The sequence below is a fragment of the Seriola aureovittata genome, chromosome 7, assembly GCF_021018895.1.
Source record: "Seriola aureovittata isolate HTS-2021-v1 ecotype China chromosome 7, ASM2101889v1, whole genome shotgun sequence".
In the NCBI taxonomy this organism is placed as follows: Eukaryota; Metazoa; Chordata; class Actinopteri; order Carangiformes; family Carangidae; genus Seriola; species Seriola aureovittata.
This window is the reverse complement of record NC_079370.1, coordinates 7,123,305-7,142,511: the sequence shown is the minus strand read 5'-3', so window position 1 is coordinate 7,142,511 and position 19,207 is coordinate 7,123,305. Positions and strand designations below refer to the sequence as shown.

At 45.2% G+C, this 19,207-nt stretch overlaps 1 protein-coding gene across 2 annotated transcripts in view; it reads right to left on the bottom strand.

Annotated features, from left to right (window-relative positions):
* The window catches only part of iglon5 (IgLON family member 5), a 93,823-nt gene that overhangs the window by 37,379 nt on the left and 37,237 nt on the right, over nt 1-19,207 (bottom strand). The gene's annotated exons all lie outside the window — the stretch shown is intronic.

Below are 19,207 nucleotides of genomic sequence, written 5' to 3'. Positions count from 1 at the left end.
ATTCTGGGAGATCCAACATGCTTAAATGGCACTGCTCTACTCTATTCTACGTTGAAGCTCTATACGGAGCTATGTATAGCTCCAGTGGGCGTATAGGTTAATTGTGCTAACTCAAGGGCGTCCCAGATGTGGTGCCCGCCCTTGAGAGTTGTGCCATTACACATTTTAAAGCCAAGCAATACTTCCTCACACCAAAGCTTTCCTCTCACCCTTTCTCCTGTTTTCTCTCTCTTATACCATCCCTTTCCTCTCGTCTCTCTCTCCTCTGCAAACAAACTGCCGCGTCATCATCATCATCATCATCTCCCTTGACAATGCCGGTTGCTTTCAGCGCCCCAGGTGAAAGCTGTTCTCCCATGCAGAGGTCAGAAGTGCAAGTCCTCTGACTACTGCTAAACTTTTTGGGAAAGTGCGCAGCATCACCTTGCTGCGCTTTTGTACTCTTGACATTTTAGATAAAGTACTTGTAAAATAAAATGGAGAGAAAATAATGTCTTGACTCAGGGGTTTTCTGGATGTTCGGGGAAACAAAGCAGAGTATTGATGTAAGCTTGAAGTTAGATCTGTTCTCCCAGGTGTTACATGATTTTCTGTGCGGCTCCTGCAATCCATTTAAAATCTCACACCTTTTCTGGAGGTGTAACGGCTGGGTTACATGCTTAAGCATTAACAAACATATTATGTAATAATGTATTTCATTTATATTCTAATAACTGTCCCGGGTTTTTGCACCTCCACATCGCTGTTCCTCCTATAACTATTACAAACCTGAAAAACTGAACCAGCAGTGGGCAGCATCACTGTGTGTGGTTTTATACCATTATAGTAATAAAGTATATAATAGTACATTTTGTGGAAATTCAATTGAGATAAACAGCTTAAATTTAAAATAACAAATAAGCAAGCAACATGTATTCATATAGCTCTTTACAAAATAGAAGATAAATGCTATGTGGGAAAAGACAAAGGGAAAGGAAGGAGATAAAAGAGACAATAGAACAAGTGGAATTCCACATATAAAATCCACAAAATGAAAGTTATAAAATCAAGAGAAATCCAAAATAAACAAAGGGGCTTTCAGATGTTAAATAAAGATGTGTAGTGATTTAGCTTCCATTAGACTTAATATCAGAAACAACAGATGGGAACGTCTCTTTTTGGCTGATCCAGTGCATTAAATACCTTAAATCAATGCACTTGATCACATTGGTGCAAAAAACAGTATTTACAACCCGGAGCAGTTGAGGACTTATCAATTGATAATCATAAGGTTTGTAAAATGTTAGAAGGTATTGCAATTGCTTATTTTGTCATACCAACTAACCCCCACAATATTCACTTTACAATGATAAACACCGATTCTGCACATTTGAAAACGTGAAACCAGAGAATATCTGTATTTTTTTCTCTCCTGATAAATGACTTAAATGATTGATTAATAACTGATTAGCATCATTGCCCTAAATGGACAATAAGCAGAGATTTTAAAGGAAAGCTACCTTGGTATAAAAAAAAAAAAGCGGCTTTAGAACATCTTTAAACCAGTTGATAAATCTCTATCGCCTCAGGATATCTATCCTCATATCTTCCAACTCTAAGCTGAGATAAACTGTACTTCATCCAATCATGAAAGCGGATGATGATTGTGCTTCATCTCCTCTCCTCCCCACATTAACACATCACACTCCTCACTCGCTCATACAGTCCTTGTCCTTCCTTCTATCTCTCTCCCAGGGGAATAAACAAACCACAGAACAAGTTTCCACCAACTTTTTCTCTTTCTTCTTCTTCCAATGCATCTCTCATCATTGCTCTTCCCTTCCCTCTTTCTCCCTCTGTCGTTTTCTCATTCTCCATCATTCCCTGAGGTAGGCGGCTGTGCGGGGGAAACTGACAGCCATCATTGCATCGTTTGTCGGCTCGGCTGCTAATCTGCATGGCGTTAATAATTGATTGAAGCCTGCAACCACAGATCTATGATGGACTCTCTCCCCCCTCCATCTCTCTCTCTCTCTCTCTCATTCGTTCCATCTTTTTCTCCTCCGCCTCTAAATATACTCCCACTTCACTTCCCCCATGCTATCAAAATGCATTTTCTAGCATTTTTCTTCATTCTCTCTCTCTTGATGAATCTACTGAACCATTCCAATTCTTTTCTCACACTCCGTCTCTCTCATACATACACAAACACACTCTGCGCCCTCCTCTCCCTCACTGTGAAACCTTTACATCTCTGTCTCGGCTTTTCATCCACCTGTTAAGTTTCTCAGATGAGCCTTTTTCAGCTGTCTCCACTGTGTGAGGTGGCTTTATGCATCCCTCCTCCAACAAACAACACCTGAGCAATGCTGTGTCAATGCCTCGCCACCTGTCCTCCAGTCGGCAGCACCACATTAGACACATACAGGGAAACATGTGCGCGCACACACACGCACACACACAGACACACGCACGCACACGCACACACACACACACACACACTCTTACCCTCTCTCTCTCTCACACACATACACACACACTATTTTTTACTTGACAACATAATCCTGCCATGCTGCTGTCTGTGATTTATGAGACCCAGTTAAAAGGATGTGAGGGTCCCCCCCACCACCACCACCACCACAACCCCGCTCTCTCTTTCTTATATCTCCAAGAAGTGTGTGTGTGTGTGTGTTTGTGAGGCAGTGGGTGCATCTATATGAGCCGCAGGGCGAATCAAGTCATTTGGGTCCCCCTGTGATTTCTAACCACAAGCTCTTGCACCAAAGCACTGCAGTGCTCATCATTCACCTGCCCAGTATGAGTGTGCGCACACGTAATACACACTGACACGTATGTATGTCCACTGAAAGAAAACACACACACACACACCCACACACACACACACACACACACACAGAGTCCTCTATTCAAATACATAATTCAGAATATCTTCAGAAATGAATGCAAATGAACCAATTTTGTATAACCAGACTATTTTAATAACATGTCCAAGGTTACTGAACAAAAGAACCAAAAAAACACAAAAACAAAACTTGCATAATAAAGAAATAATACAAACACAAAACCGTACCATGGACACAATTATTGGCAGAAAACAAAATAAAAACAAATAAGACTCATCTGTGTTTCAATTTCAGTGTTCACATGACCTTAAGAGGGGTCATTTTTTCCAGTGTCTTTTTCACAATGGCAAAGACAAGCGAGCTGTCTTAGAGCATCAGACATGCTATTATCGAAAAACAGAACACTTCCAAAGGCTGCGAGGCAGCCGCTAAAAGATCCTGAAATCCCTGTTTAAACAGTTTGTAACATTATCAAGAAGTTTCACAGCCACAAAACTGTTAAAGATGCTTCCAGGACGTTGTGCTAAGAAGACACTCAATGGGAGAATTGTGCGAATGTTGGCGTGGATTGTGGGAAAAAAAAAAAAACCAACAACAACATGCAAGACATGTAAAGAGCTTCAGGCTGACCTTGAGCCGTCTGGAGTGCTGGTTTCAACCCCGTACCATACGCCGCACGCGAAAACCAAGCAGGGCTCCGTGGACGAAGGCCAATTAGGACACCACGACTAAAGGGCTAATGGCTAATGTTTGCATGAACTCTCTCCCAAATAAGCCCATCTGGGATAATGCTCTGTGGACAGATGAAACCAAAGTAAAGCTCCCTGGGAATGCAGCGCATCAGCTTGTTTGTAGGCGACAAAATGAATCATAAGGGGAAAAAAAAAAAGCACTGTACCTACTGTAAAATATGGCAGAGGGTTCTGTCATGCTGCTGGGGCTGCTTTGGTCCTGGAGGCAGCGCATGTATCAAAGGGATAATGAAATCAGAAGATTACCTAAGCATTTTGGAGTGAAATGTGTTCCCCAGTGTCAGAAAAACTAGGTTTGAGGCAAAAGTCTCGGTGCTTTCAGCGGGACAATGATCCAAAGCTCACATCCAGCGGCAGCACAAAAGAATGGTTGAAAAGGAACAGATGAAGTGTTTTAAACTGCCCAGCAATGACTCCTGACTGAAATCCCATTGAAAACCCATGGAGACAGCTGAAATCTGCCATTGCAGAAAAAGGACTCCAAAAAAAAAAAAAAGAAATGCTACTTGTTGTAACTGTTATTGTTGCCGATTGTTCCGCAACCAAATATCAGTGAAGAGTGCCAATAATTGTGTCTGAAGTACATTTCGTATTTGTATTATTTCACTATTATGCGCATTTTTTTTTTTTGTTCTGTAACCTTGGACATTTCATTAAAAAATATTCTGGATATACAAAATTGGTCCATTTGCATTTATTTCTGAAGATATTCTGAATTATGAGCTTGAAATTCAGGGCTGCCAATAATTTTCAGCAGGACTGTACACAAACCGAATGTTGTAATAATACACATCCTCACACACATGTGCTGTATCTCCAGGCTGGCCTCCTTGAGTACAAAGGTTTTTACTTATGGATTTATTTCTACCAGGCAAAGTGGACAAAGACCCTGAGGTACCTGCAGAGGGAAAGACCTCAGGTTCACTTGAGGCATTTAGTTTGTGGATGAGTTGCATGTAAATTTGAATGTGAATAAGCACAATTGAGGTGTAATATCAATAAAATCAATAAAAATGACAATGGTCTCAAGGTGGCTCAGGCTGGGTATAGGAGCACAATGCTTTTTGTTTCCATAACAAAAAACTTTCAGGCAAAGTTCTTGTACACCTGCTTGTGTTTGGACAAACATTTGAAGATGTTGGCTGCCAACATTCACTGCTTAAATGCAGTTTTACAGTTCCCTTTTATTTACGAAATATTGCACATTTTACTCCACTGCATTTCTTTGACAACTTCAGTTCCTAGTCACTTTGCAGATTCAGATCAGTAATACACAATATCATCAGCAAATGAATTATGATTTACTGTTAGCGGCCGAGATCACAGGGGGAAATTCACAAGCTATCACAGACTGGAAATAAATTAATTCAAATTAGCCCCACCTCCCCAACCAGCTACATCAATAATATAATACATACATTATGCATAATGAGCATTTTTACTTTTTTCTAAATTATATTTTGATGCTAATTCTTTTTTGCTAAATCTTTAATACATGACTTTTACAACAGAATGTTTCTAGACTGTGGTGTTGCTACTTTTAGTTTAAGAACACTACTCGTTCCACCACTGTTTATATATAAATAAGTATTAAAACATTTATTATTTTTGTACCAACAAATTTTCAACCAAACACAGTCCTAATTATTTCATTTCTGCTCTGGGCCCCCTAACGGCTTAACACGGCCTTGGTTTTGTGTTGTCCTACCCCCACCCCCCACCACACACACACACACACACACACACACACACACACACACACATATACTTTTCCTGCTGTGGTCTTTCACAGCTGCACAATCAATTTCATCCTTCCATGTAGATGCACTCAACACAAACATGTTTGCTGCACTCACACACACACACATCTCTACCCGGCGGACACATAAATTCATAATAACGTCTTAAGGCAGCCATCCACAGCAACGTAAACACATTTAGAGGAATCTAAGCAGCAGGAGGACACTGTGATGTGTGTTTGTATGTATGGGTGTGTTTCTTTTCTGTGTGTGTGTGTGTGTGTGTGTTGGAGAGTCTAGTGCATAGGGGCTTGGCTGGGGTTGGGGCTTTGGCAGCAGCCAATCTGCCCAGGCTGTTAGTCACGACGCTGTGACACCCCCAGCTCCCAGGCACTGCACGGGTCATTAAGGAGCAGCAGCACAGCTGGAGGATGACCACACACACGAGCACACAAAGGCACACTGACAAACAACACGCTCAGATGTCACATCAATAGAAAGAAGCAGCACCTCTACTTTGCCATCAGGACAGTTAAAGGGGACTGAGATTATAGATACAGCACACACACTTCCACTGCCTTCCACAGGGGGAGCTGGCATGGCATGAGCCAAATGGGAATCATCTATTCAATTACTTAATTAAATCCTGAGCCCCAAAGGACTCAGGAGACTCCGGAGGAGGCTAATTGAGAGGATGGGATCCTTTCCGCAACCCCAGTGTTGCTCTGCATCCTGACCCTTGTCACTGCCTGTTACTGAGGCCAAGCAGGACAGCACGGGGACGGGGCCCAAGATATGATCTCTAGGCAAAAGGGAGTGAGAGCAACGGGGGTCAGAGCTGGATGAATCGATGAGATAAGTGGATTAGAGCTGATTTCTGCTTCCATGGACTTAACTTTGAACCTTGGGTGGGGTAGCGGGTGGTTGGGAATAGTTGATGTAGGAATAGATCTCCATTTAGACCCCCAGAGAGTGGTTGTTTACCAGTCTGAGGCGAAAGAGACATTTTTATGAACCCTTTTCGGACTTTGATTGCACTGATCTATAGGTGTAATAAAAGAAGCTGAGAAATAATCAGTGTCCCAGGGAGTGTTGAGTGGTTTCTTGGCCACCAAAGTGAGATGCTTCGCACCAGGAGGGGAAAGATGTTTCTGTTAAGGGCAATGAAGGAGGAGGGAAAAAGTTAAATGGCTTTTAATTAAATTTTAATCAAGAGATAATTTTCCCCTCCCCAAACCAGTTAGGAGGAAGAGATGGATAGAGCCGAGTAGAAGGCGAACGAAGGAAAGCCGCGGCCGTGATGGATTGGATGTTTAAAACCTGCAGAGTCCATCACTGGTGTCTTGTTAAAATTTAATCGATCAGTTGTTTCTCAGCGAAGCTGCCAGATCTTTACATAGATGAAGCTGCTATGAATGTGTAATTCTTCAGTTTGCCTTGCCTCTACACTCACCTGAGAAAAGTCTTTGACCCCTTAAAAGGCGAGAGAGTTTCAAAGGCAGATCTGTTACTGCTGCTTCAACATCAGGTCAAAGTGAAATCTTTGTAAATATATTTGTGCTTTGAAAATGAATATAACCAGAGCTGTATTCCTCTCTGGAGCTCAGACATTATTGCTGATAGAGCCACCACCTTTGCTTGGCCACCAAGACAATGACCCGACCTTTAAGAAAAGCCTGGTGTTCAATACGACTTTACGACTTTATTGACTTGGCTAGCTTAACTGTGCCGGTGCTGCACTGTAGATATTTCATCCTGAATGTCAGAGCGCTGATGTCATAGTTGCCCATGGACGCTGGACCCATCTTCATGAAATCATAGAGCCATGTAATCATCTAATACCCTCAACTCCCCCTCACTTAGCTCCACTCTATGCTCTTTATGAGACGCTTGGTGGGCTGGGCAGGCCGCATTCTGGCCTGGAGCCTGACCACAACATTACATTCTCCTCACTGATGTGCTGCAATATAAGAAAAACAGCACCAGTAATCACATTATCATATTCATGCAGCATCTGTGTGACTTATAGAGAAGCGGCGACTAGCTGCGAGCTGGATGTTGCATTGGATTACATTTCAGCTGAGTGTTTCCTGCCGTTACGGCTGGCTATTACTATTATCACTTTCCTTGCTAGGCAGGGTAGGAGCGAAGCGGCACATAAAGTGAAAATGTCACAGGGGTTTTAGTGGGTAGGAAGAGGTTTGGAGGGGGAGTGTAGTAAGAGGCTCCGGTGCGCGGGGCAGAGTGTGTTTCTGACATGGTGTGTGACGAGGGGCATCACGCCGACCCCTGCTCATGAATAAGACATGGGCTGAGAGGGCCACTGGGGCGCCCGCTGTCCATTTGCCATTTGCACGCTTGGCCAAAACCATGGAGGACGACTGGTGAGGGAGTGCTCTATGGAGTTGCTCTAGGAATACGGCATGGAGATACAGAGTACACAGAGGAGACTGCTGCTTGCAGCTGTGCCATTTGTGGATGAGGTCTACTACACTACCATAATTAATGACTGGATTTACTGATTACATGGACATGAACAGCATGTCAATTTGATTGTATTTTTTAAGAGAAAGCATCTGGGATTCTGATTTGTATGGCTCTGGGTCTCCACGTGTGGAAACAATGCAAAACGCTCTGTTCGTGCTCAGCGCGTGTCAAGCATGTGACAACAGTCTCAGAGACACAATAAAAGTAGAGAAAATAGCTGCAGGGGAAGATTTAGTGATGCAGTGCAGTACATCTTCAGTGTTTACTTTGGATACAGATATTTGCCTTAATCATTTCCGAAGCTGGCCTTGAGCTCACAAATTGATGTCCTTTAATGATTTCCAATAAAAAACCCACATCTCACAGTCACAGCATTTGCAAGTTCAATAGGAAGGAAGACCGCTGAAAAGTGCATGGAAATCTGAATGTTGAGGTAGCCTTTGGAATAATAATAATGATAATAATAATAATTTTTAAAAAAAAAGCCCAAATCATTAGCGTCATTTTTTTTCTTTGGCTCAGGCTGACAAACCAGAAAGGGTTAATGAATTTCATCCCAAATCCCCCCCCCCCCAGGAGGTCAAGCTAACATCGATCCACCACCCTCCTCATTCTTCTTTTTCTTCTCCTTCTCCACCCGACCAAAGCGGATGAGAATCAATATAAAATCAAGGAAACGGCTGGAAAATAAGTTGGTCGTGAAATGTTCCAGACTGAACTTTTACTTCAAAAGGAAGTTCAGAAAAACGGGGAAGAGATAGACACACACCGGTCACAAGAACTTTGAAGCCTGGGTCTTGCGGATGTGAAGCAGCAAATTGAGGTGAAGAGTCAGAGGGAGGATGCCGGCTGCTCAGATAGAGGATAACGGGTCAAAATAGGACAAATAAGTGTTCTGCTGTTAACACAACCTGACACCTTTACAGAAAGGCTAAGCCTCGTTCAGCATGGCTGTTTGTGACTATTCTTTGGACAAAAGGGCTGCTAAAGTGGTCTGAGGGTTTTTCACCGGGCTTTCGGACAGAAGTAATGACTGGAAACGCAGCACTAGTTAGCCTCCTCTGTTTTTTTGTTTTCTTGGAGTTCTGAATGGAGTCTGTACAGTCTTCTCATACAATAGTGCGAAACCTGCCCGCTGTCCTCAAGGCCTGCTCAAATGTAAACAACTCTAACTGGCTGGCAGAGCCTTTAACCTCCAAGCCCATGGGTCTCCTCAAGCTTTTAATACACCTTTCGATTGAAAAATGTTCAAGAGGCAGCAGGATAGTTCACAGGAGCTGTTAACCACTGACCTTGTGGCTCCCGCTGCCTGTTAGCAGAGTGACATGTCTAACCCAGCTACACTAGGCCAAACAAATTAGGCAATAAACAAGGCAAAGAACTGGAGGCACCCAGCTGAAAGCTCCAGCCGCAACAGCTTCGGTTAGGCATTCAATTTCCCATCGCTGCCACACCCACGCCCCGGTGCAGAAGTTAGAGAGGCAGCTGGTGCCTCCTACTAAAATATCTCTTACATAATGAAGTGCTGAACTGGAAGAGAAGACTATTTGTAAGAAAACCCAAGACTGATTGGGTCTGTCTAGACAAAGCTGCAGAAAAACAAACTCTGAAGTACCACAGACTGCAAATCTAATGCCCACAATTCACCACGGCACCCAGCATTTTAACCCAAGTTTACAAGAAAAGAAAAAAAAGGGGTTCGGCTCTGTGTGCAAACAGTCAGCTAAAAAAGCAACTTAAGTCTTTTAGCTGGGAATGGGAAATATTGCTCCAGTGTGCTGCAACATAGGAAGACATGAGAATGAATGACAGAGATTCCTAATAGCGAGCTCTAGGCATTCAGTATGTAACAGATATGTATTTAGTGAGATCACACTGTTACACGCTCAAGGAAGAGGACTCGGAGTCGTAGAAAATGGGTGATCATATGAGAGGGCCTTTAATTAGAGCTGAGTGGAAAACATGTACAGGACCAGGGAGCTCGCTAAGTGGGACATGGGTGGGGCCGAATCAGACGCAGAGGATAGAGAAGAAAAATATTTAAAACAAAAGAAGACTGGGCGATAATTAGAAATGGAGAAGGGTGAACTGCTGTTGGAGGATCGATGGAGTAGGTGGAGGTGTAAAACAATGGAGGGTCCCCGTAGGAGGGAGAACTTTGGCACAGTGGGTTATTAAAGGTGATAAAAGCAGACTCCTCTAAGTGTGGAATGCAATGGGAGAAGGAAGTGGACGGGAATAGATTGAGGCGCAGAGGAGTGGGGTGGGGACAGGTGGCAGGACTGGTGATGTGGGGTGGTAATTGGTTGGCAGGCAGCTAGGCTCAGACGCTCCCTACACTATATGGCAGTTTGGCTCGTGCATGTGTGTGTGTGTGTGTGTGTGTGTGCGCGTGTGTGAGAGAGAGAATTGATCATCAGATTTGTTCATTCCCGTGGAAAGGCTGGAGGCAGGACAAGGTACCCAGGGTCAGAAGGACTGGGCTTGTATAAGTCTGATCGAGGGAGAACAAAGGTAAACAAGGGAGACACGGAGCAGGAGAGAGAGAGAGAGAGAGAGAGAGAGAGAGCGAAAGTGGCAGAGGGAGTGTGGAGATGAACGTAGGGAGGAGGGAAACAAGCCAAAAGAACACGGAGAGAAAGGGAAACAGTGACTCATGGGAGGATTAGAAGCCGAATGCAGTGAAGGAAAAATAAGAAAAACTAATTTATAGAGCCGGTCAGAGGCATCTTCAAAGTTTTTGAAGTCGATCACAGAATTTCAAGTTAGCCAGTCAGATTCCAGCTGACACACTCCAAATACTGGTCCACTGAGAGAAAGACATGTCTTTCCAATCAGGTGGCTCAGACAGCGGAGGTGCATTATGTAGTTGCAAAAATTGTACGTCCATTTCCTGTCCGAATTATGACTCTAAATCGTGCAGGAAAGGCAGGAAGGCTTTTTTTTTATTTTCCTCCAGAAGGGCAGAGGAATTGGGAGCGCTGTGGCAGAGCTTACTGTATGATGAAGATTGAGGTGTAAATCCACAACGATAAAAGCTTTTTCTCACTCTTAAATTTGTCCACATGTATCTGCAGTCCTCGCTCAATCCACTATTCTTACACTAACTGTCAGTGAGCAGCAGTATCAAGTGTCCCAAATGTCTACCGTTGTAGCATGTACAATGGTTAGAGCTCAACCTTCATACATATCATCAGTTCACACCTACACACGCTGCACTTTACCTTGTGAGCCGGCTGATAAATGCACAGACCTGTAAATCCATCGGGATCAAGTGGAGAGGAAATGCTGTGAATGAAATGTCTTTAAAGAGCGTATGTCTTGCTTTAATGTAAAAACTTCACTTGTTAAAGTTATGTGTGCAATGGGATTGCACTTGGATATGTCAGTCATTTTGAAGTGTGGGCTGAAAGAAAGCTGGAGAAAGAAAAGGTATCACGATAGATGGAAGGGTGAGGATACAACGAGAAGAAAAAGGAAAAAATAAATAAATAAATAAATAAACAGGAAGGTGAAAGAGACACTGCGAGTGTAAGCCAAAGCAACCAAGAGCAATGAAACGATAGAAAAGGAAAAGCTTAGATGTTTGTCGCAGTCACATTGCATATCTCTCCAGAGAGGAAGTGAGGTGAAGAGAGAGGAGAGCATGGCGATGAAGAGAGACATTAATATTGCACTAAGTCAAGCAAGACTTAGGTGTGAAAATGGCCTCAAGTTTGTTCGCCAGTACTTCTGCCAAGCGATCAGCCTGTCCCCTTCAGGCAAATTCTCCACAACACAAACAGACACTCATATTCAGGGAACAAAAAAAAAACAAAACTTTTCTCGCGGCAGATAATCAAGCTGCAGTTGCATGGCGCTGCATTTGTAATGTGTTTTTCCATGCTTAGGGTTATAATTCAGAACTGAGGGATTCTCGAGCACTTACATAGCCTTGGTCACTCCGCTGTCAAGATTATAGGTGAGACATTGATAAATCCTCCATGAAACCAGTTCAAAAGTGAGCAGAATAATTCTATAAGCCCAGAGGGAGGAGGGAGAGGGAGGAGTCTGGGGATGTGAATGGGAGAGAGAAAAACAGAAAGCAAGACACAGTGGAAGAAATGGCCAACAAGCTGTCTGTCCCCAGGCGCTCATGACACACATGTCAGGCCTTGAGGCTGAGCCACAAAGCCTCCCCCCACCCACCCACCCACCCTCCTAGCCCACCACCACTATTTGCATGGCAATACATTTTGGCCACAGGCGCTTTGTCGTCAATCAGGCGTCCTTGATGAATTTTTAAAAAAATAGAGAGATGGAATTTAATGCTTGAAAGGAAGGAGGAGACACAATGACTGGTCATCAGTGAGTCTGTAAACTGAACTTGCTGGCACCTCCCCTCTCTCCATCCTCTTGACCTCCGACTTCTTTAGCACCCCTCCCACTTCCCCGACCACCAACCCAGTCCTCCAACCATCCCCCCACCCCCCCTGGAGGTCGCTCATACTTCCTGTAAGTTTCCACTTTTCAGTGCCAGAAACTGGAGCTTGTTGCCATAGAAACAGCCTTGTATAGGAGGGGAGGGGAAAAAAAAATCTCTGCCGCATTGCTCGACTTGGATGAGTGTTTTGTATGTGTGTGCGTGTGTGTGTGTGTGTGTTTGTCTGATAGAGACCTTATGAATGAGTGTGTAATCAGGCACTTGTGGAGATGGGATGCTGTGTGTTTTAAGAGAGAGAGAGAGAGAGAGAGAGAGAGAGAGAGAGAGAGAGAGGGACAGAAAGAGAGATGGCAAAAGAAACAATGAGTGCTTATTAAATATGCTTGAATGTAGATTGTAAAGTCAAACTGTAACTGACCATCATCCTGTATGTTCTGTATGTCTGCGTGTGGTCGTGTGCATCCATGGATGTGTCGATGCGTTTTACTGATCCAGTTTCCTGCCCATTAATGTTTATCATTGATGTCAATGAGACAGGATGCATGATTGGTGACATCACTTACAGTTGCTGCATGCACGGCGGGCCCATTACACGCCACCGCTTGTTTAAACGCCTCTCAGCCAATCCCAGGATTGCTGTGGTGGAATTGAATGTATTCAATTTGCTTCTGGATTCCAAAGACCTTACCAGCCTTTACTGTTGGCAGGCCCCTTCCCCCCACTTCTCTGGCTCAGCCCCTCCAGTGACTGAGGTGACATATTGTATTAGACCATCAGAGGAAGGTTACCGAGCCTTGGTCTGCACCCCCCCATTCTCATTCAGGCCCAGCCTCGGCCTCTCTTGCCTCTCCAGCCGCTCAGCAGCCTGGCAGCCCCCGTCCTCTATTGATCCCACAATCTCATCAAGCACGTTTCCTTGAAGATGCAATTTCCACCACATCAACACACGGGGCCGGAGCACTTTGTTCTAGCTGCGTCCGCCGTGTCATTGATCTAGTTCGCCGCTTGCTTGCTGGCTCTCCCATCCCCTCCTCCATGTTCTGCCATCATTGCACTGCTGCTAGCATCACCTCCAGCAACCAGCCGCCACCACAGACAGAAACAGACACCCCCACCCCTCCACCCTCTGATGCCCCGAAAAACACACACCTCTCCACTCTCACAACGTCCACCCGCTGTTCACTTTCCATCGCTGCCCGCGCCTCTGACTGAATGAGGTGCAGGGGAGCAGTGAACCATAGCGCACCCACAGGCGCGTGCACGCACAACGCTTATAAACACACACAAAATGCACATGCAAACACACACATCACACACAGAGGCACGCACGCAAGCACAAGCATATGCCCCCCATCAAAGCTGAAGCAGCAAAGGCCATGAGGGAGTGAATGGAGAGGTTGATGGGTATCCTCGTTCTAAAAAAAAAAAAAAAAAAAGAATAAAAAAATCCTCTACTGAAAACAGTCACACTCCATCAAACCTTTACGCGGATATAGACACAGCAGCTCTCGCTCAGTATGTATTTCTACTGTACAAAACCACAGATATAAACATTCTCTGTATATTTGCTTTGTATCTCACCCTTATCCCCTGTTATCTCGCTTTATTTCACACACATCCAAACACTCTGTAGTGCACCCACACAAATCAGTGCATAAAAACACACACACACACACACACACACACACACACACACCCCTCAACTGCTGGGCTTCAGCAGTGAGGTCATGGCGGTCTAAGTCTACACCTCAGGGCCTCCGAGACCTCATCCAATTCATTCCTCCTCCTACTCCTTCTCCCATTTCTCCTCCTCCTCCCCTTTCGGCCCTCTGTAATCCGCTTCTATTTTTCTTTATGTAATCTTGTCACAAACACGTTTCAGATATGACTAACACATCCTCCCGTCCATTCCCCTTTCCTTTTCTTCCACGCCTTTCTCAGCCTTCTTTCTTTAATTACCGAGGCAATCGTATTTACCAATTCCCCCCACTTGTTTATCCCTCCCCGCAACTGTTTGAATATTGAAACTGCAAAATTTATTTGTCTTCTCTACGCCACATTCTTGGAGAAAAAGGGAAAATGTAAGACAGAATCGCGGGGGATTTAATTGAGTGGGTCAGTGGCTTTGGGATGAATTATTAAATAAGCAACAAACATCGCAAACATGCAGATGGTGGCAGTGGCAAAAAAAAATGTGATTAAAAACACCACACGCTCGACCGGCCCCCTCACTCTGCTCCTCACCTTCCATCCCACCCGCTTCCTCTCACCTCATCCCCCATATTGGACGTCAGAACTGTCCGTCACAGTTCTATTTTAGCAGGCAGACAAGACACAGACTTTGCTGCAAGTGGCCTTTGAGGCACTAATGTCAGTGTTTATTTTCCAGCGCCCACAATTATGCCGCTCGACAACTTTGATGACAGCGTCACCTTGAGTGATGCCATGAAGACGGGGTGGAACAAACATGAAAGCAGGTGAGAACTCAAATAAGTGCGGAATATTTTTTGGGGGTATGCAGAATACATTTGGCCGCACTGCGTGTCTCTCTAATTAACCCTCTGCCGTTGGACGCCTCCTTCCTGAACTACCAAAACTCCAAACCAGACAACAGTGATGTAGCTTTGCTACAGCTCATGTATCTATAGCTTTCCCAGCCTCTGTTTTTTCTTTTTCTGTTTTTGAGGAGGAATCAAGTATCATCGGACCAATTATCACATCACCTCTCAGACACAGGAGGAATGGCTGCTGGTGGTTTGAAAGACTGTGTACAGTAGTAACTGTGATCCACTGAATAAGACGACTGCTGCTTTGACGAACTGAAGTCACTGAGCAGCAAGCTGCGTCCAGTTTCTAATTTGAGAATCATTGGCCATGATGTACGTGTAACCGGACCATCAAAGACTGTCACTGTTGACACATTTGGCAGTCGCCTCAGCCCTCTGGAAGCCAGCCTGATTACTCCGTAGGGGGTAACGACATTTGAGTGTAATTAATCACGTGTCAAGCACCACTTTTCTTGGCGGATGTGAATCATGTGTATGTGCATGCGTACTTGCACCATTTAAAAAAAAAAAAAGCAAAACAAAATAAAAGCTAGCTGCTGCTTTTCCCAGCTTGTGCTCCATTTACATCCAATTACCTGGTGGTGGGAGTGACACACACAAGTGGGCTCTGTTTCCAAGAATACATTGACCTTGTATATCCTTGCTTATGAAACAGAAATTAGAAAGGCGCCACTGTCTGACCAATCCCTCCAAGTGTCTCGTTGCAGCGCTCCTCTTGGTTTTAATCAGTAAAAGGATGGGACTTGCTGGCCTGTCTGAGGTAATCAACATCAGGGGCCATAAAGCGATGCTAATTGAATGGTCTCCTCATTGTCATGCACAGGGGGTATCTCTCCTCACTCCCTTTCTCTCCCAATCCTTCTCTTTCCACTCTGACTCTCCCACCCTTTTTTTTTTTTTCCTCTTGTATGCCTCTCATACAAGTCCCTTGGCGACGCTCCATTGCTGGTGCTGGCTTTTCCCACCGACAGCTCTAAGAAAACGGGCCTTGTTTGAAGTGGATGGAAGAGCTGCTGAGAGAGTTTAGCCTCTGTTTGGATCCCAATTTAAAAAAAAAAAGGGGGGGGTAAACTTTCTGAGGGGATCAACAGAGCAAGTGAGGTGAACATGCACATGAGTGGGTGTCGGTTAGTACACATCAGACATCGAGTATGTGTGTGTTGAGTTTTCCATGTGATGGCTCGAAAAAAAAACAACAACAAAAAAAAAACTGCTAACTTCAGAGTTCATATTGAATTTCACTTTTATCCCAGAGATTTCTGAGCATGTCTATTGAACAAGCTGGTCATGTAAGGAATTCCTTTTTTGGCTCTGCTGAAATCCGCTGAAACTATTGACTGTTTTAAGTGTTTTTTCCTCGCAATGGCCCCTCGCTCAGAGCCACACTGTGAATACCCATAGAGACAAGCCAGGACCGTGACCGAGCACATTGGCTAGAACAAAAGGCCACTGATTTTATATCCAGCTTTGCAGATGAAAGGAATTACGGTTACATCACGTACCAGGGTATGATGGCACATCAGTGACTCACAACGAAGCAAATAATGTGGGAGGATGTTTTTTTTTTGTTCCCGACATTGCTCGACAAATTCATGTGGTTGCATAAAAAGTCCGCTTAACTTGAACAAATGGCGTTGCTCGCACACTTAGATCACTGCCTCTTGCGCATATGGAGGCGAATCCCCATTGAGGCCCTTTCCTCCAGGCAACCGTGGCAGAGGGATGTCATATGGGAAGGCACGCACTCCACTTCTAGAACCAGAGGCGGCGTTCTCCAGCGACGACTCCACAAAGCTGATCCATCGACACAGCACCTCCGGCGACAGAGCGGAAACCACACAGCAGAGAGGATGCCTGTGTGTGTGTGTGTGTGTGTGTGTGTGTGTGTGTGTGTGTGTGTGTGTGTGTCGCACAGTGGCTCAGCAGGCAGACCATAGCGTGCTGCCGACAATTGATTTTCTTTTGTGTGTGCCCATTTTCACCTGGAAATGCAACAAAACTGTAATCATCCCCACGCTCCCCATCTTCCTCCCCGACAACCCCTACTCATCACCACCCACCCTCCCACCCCCCAGGCAGCTGCTGCTCAGGCTGCCATCTGGAGAGAGGCTGACCACCGCTTATCAGCCCCTGGCTCATCACACAGCTGGCACAGTGGAACACAGAGAGAGAGCGAGAGAGAGAGAGAGGACAGAGACAGAGATGAAAGAGAGGAGGAGTTAATGAAAAAGGGAAGAATGGCGAAGAAGATGTAGCTGTGGAGAGATAAAGGAGGGTCAGAGGGAGACGAGAGGTGACAGATGACGGGATGACGAACAAAATGACGGTAAAAGATGGAGTAGTAGTCAGATAATACGACTCCCAAATCTGGAGATAAGAAAAGAGAGTGCAAACCTAACTTAAAAGAGGGAAAATCAGAGCTACAAGTGTGTGAAAAAAGGTGAAAAATAGAATTAAAGAGAATCAGATAGAAGAATCTCAGGGGCTAGGGGTGGGCAGCTGGAGCTGAACCAATGCGCTCGTCCTTTATGCCTCATAAATTGTCTTTCAGGGCATCATTGTAGGGGCTATTGATCTGAAAAAGACAAACACACCCCCAAGGTCTGAGGAGACGGCTGCTTGTTGCTGCCACTGATGATGTCGCCTTTCAGTCGCTCTTTCATTACAGTCCATTCACCTCTCAACCAAGAGAGGAGTGATCTTTACGCACAGCCTCCTCAGCCGGCCTCTCAGCGTCCTGGCCTACGCCTCTAGAAGAGCAGGGAGGGTGGGAGGCTCCAGGAATAGCCTTATGGGTCTCCTCTCCTCTCCTACCTGTAATGAGACTTTGTGTTGCTGTGAGTCACTGTGTCACTCAGCTCTCACCCTGTTGAGGCAGTGAGTCTGTCAGACAGGCTGCGTGAATCAGGGAGTGTGTCATGTGGGTTAAATGGTACACAGTCCACTGTATATCTCCCCATCAGCTGTCACAAAGTGCCTGACATTGATGCAGATTAAATCAAAGCCCCCTGCTTTCCCTTTTCCGCCTAAATACCCCGGCCTTGTTTATGAATCTGAGGGCCTCTCTCTGTCGGATGGCGGACGCTGCTTGGAGCTGTGATTTCCCCGGAGGCTGGAAAACCTGCCTCCTGGTTTGGCTCTGTTGTGTTCCTCCTCCTTGTTACCCAACCCGTATTTACATCAAGGCGCTGCTGGAGTGCTTGCATAGCACATCGAGACCCAGTTTCACTCCTGCAGGATTTCACCATGAGATCAGTGAGTAGGACTGGCGAGAAATTATATGTTTTCATTTGCTGAGCCAGTCTTATTTCCATGATTCAATCGTCCAACTTGGCTCTAAATTGGTCCTCTAGTGCCGGGGTCTCCTACTGGGCGGCAGCTGTGGGAGCATGTTGAGGCTGCGTGGGCTAGAGCACCTCATAGGGGAAGGTTAGCCAGCACCAGGTGAGGTCCGGCTGCCCCCTGAGCGCCCAACTGGCTTGCTCATTTCCTTTCCACTCCCGGCCTTAATTACCAAATTCAACTGGTCATTTGGATAATAACTCACACCGGCGGTTTCATTCAGTTTTCAAGTCTTGAAGACACGTCCTAATGAGCTGATAATTAAACAGTACCTGAACTTGCATGTCCCCCAGAGGAGTGACATTATCTCTTCTCTTGGTTACACTAGATCAGAGAGATGCTGGTTGTCGCTGTCAGAGCTCCCTCCTGTCTTGGAGGCAGGGAGTAAACCCACTTGGTGAGAGACAGGCATAGCAACCTGATTAAATCAGCAGATTTATTTTTCTGTGTTGGTCCCCGTTGTCTCTTTGTTCCAGTTTGCTTCCTTTCCAGAGTGCTTCTGATGGGGAAGAGGGGAAACAAAGGGAGCAGCAGCAGTAGCTTTCTTTTTCTTCCCTCTAAAGAGATTATAAGTGCTTGTGAAATGACTTCAAGGAAAAGCGCATGGAATTGTCTTTTTTCACTTCATATCAGCCTGCAACCATGAGCTTGAGACGGCTTCTGGGGAGACAAAATGGCTTCAGACATCTTGCCACACACAGAGCTGCAGCAGACAATGGACCAGCTTTGTTTTAAGCCTGATCCCCCAGCCACCGTAACCATCTGGATGGTCTAATAGCTTGTTAGCCTGAATCCAACGGACCAGTCAGCGGGCTGGTGTAGTGAGCAGAGTTGGCTGGCAAAGGCTAAAGGTCAGAGTGTTCGACGGGGCTGGGCCACTAGGCATCCGCAGATATGATTTACAGTGATCCATTTAATTAGTCCGTTCGAGCGCGGTAATACTCCTGCCACGCAGACCGGAGTTGACTTATTACACACGCACTGGACAGGCAACACCGATAAACTGCCGGCTTGGATTCACAAGATTTGTAAGGTTGCTGGTGAGCTTCATTGT